This window comes from Pteropus medius, unplaced genomic scaffold, assembly GCF_902729225.1.
Source record: "Pteropus medius unplaced genomic scaffold, Ma_sr-lr_union100, whole genome shotgun sequence".
NCBI lineage: Eukaryota > Metazoa > Chordata > Mammalia > Chiroptera > Pteropodidae > Pteropus > Pteropus medius.
The window spans coordinates 2,474,915-2,476,222 of record NW_024344437.1 but is presented as its reverse complement, the minus strand read 5'-3'; the positions used below and the strand labels follow the sequence as shown (position 1 = coordinate 2,476,222).

The following is a 1,308-nucleotide window of genomic DNA, read 5'->3' as shown; positions in this document are numbered from 1 at the left end:
GAGAAAGAAGACAAGGAAAAAACAAAGGCCATAGATGGATCCCTGGGGAACAGAGAGCCTTAGTGAGTAGGCAAAGCAAAACGAGTCACACAAAATTAATGTATGATTCGTATACATCCAAATCTGTGAATCTCTCAGGAAATTGTGATCTCATTACCCCAAATAGTTTTCTTCTATTCTTCAGAACCCATAGTTTCACTGAGCTCAGGCAACTTAGGAAATAAAAGTGAGAAAAAAACCCTTTCCCCTTATTGGCTGCCCAAGATGCAGATGAAAAAGAAGTTCAAGTCTACGGCCATGCCACCATGAACAAGCTCAATCCCATCTGATCTCAGAAGCTAAGCAGAGTAGGTCCTGGTTAGTACTTGGATGGGAGACCACCTAGGAAGACCAGGTGCTGTAGGCATAAAAAATAAAAAATAAGGGATTGTAAGCAGACAAGGTCCTTGCATCTGTGAGGTCGACCAAGGGTTGCTTTGCCTGGAAAAAAAAAATAAATTTAAAATGGCTCCCAGTAGATGATTGGAAGTTTTATTTTGTTTTCTAGATTCAACGTAGAAGTGAAATCATACTATATTTGTCTTCCTCTGTCTGACTTATTTCACTTAGCATAATACTCTCTAGGTCCATCCATGTTTTCACAAATGGCAAGATTTCATTCATTTTCTGGCTGAATAATATTCCATTATATATTTCACATCTTCTTTACCCATTCATCTATTGATAGGCATTTAGGTTACTTCTCTATCTTGGTTATTTCTAGTAATGCTGCAATGAACATGGGGATGAATATATCTTTTTGAATTAGTGTTTTTGTTTTCTTTGGATAAACACCCAGAAGTGGAATTGCTGGACCATATGGCAGCTCTATTTTTAATTTTTAGAGGCATCTCCATACTGTTTTCTATAGTAGCTGCACTAATTTATAATCCCACCAAGAATGTACAAATGTTCTCTTTTCTCCACATCCTTGCCAGCACTTGTTATTTGTTGATTTATTGATGATAGTCATTCTCACAGGTGTGAAGTGATACCTCATTGTAGTTTTAATGAACGTTTTCCTGATGATTAGTGATGTTGAGCATCTTTTCATATGTCTGTTGCCATCTGCATGTCCTCTTTGGAGAAATGCCTGTTCAGGTTCTCTGTTCATTTTTTCATTGGACTTTTTGGGGGGGAGGGGGAGAGGCTGTTAAGTTGTATGAGTTCTTTATAGATTTTGGATATTAAGTTTTATAGGTTTTGGATATATCACTTGCAAAAATCTTCTCTCATTCAGTAGGTTGTCTTTTAATTTTATTGATAGTT

General features: G+C 36.9%; 1 pseudogene; it reads left to right on the top strand.

The window, feature by feature from the left end:
• The first annotated feature begins 287 nt into the window (after positions 1–287).
• Positions 288–406, top strand: LOC120610781 (uncharacterized; annotated as a pseudogene).
• Positions 407–1,308: the final 902 nt, after the last annotated feature.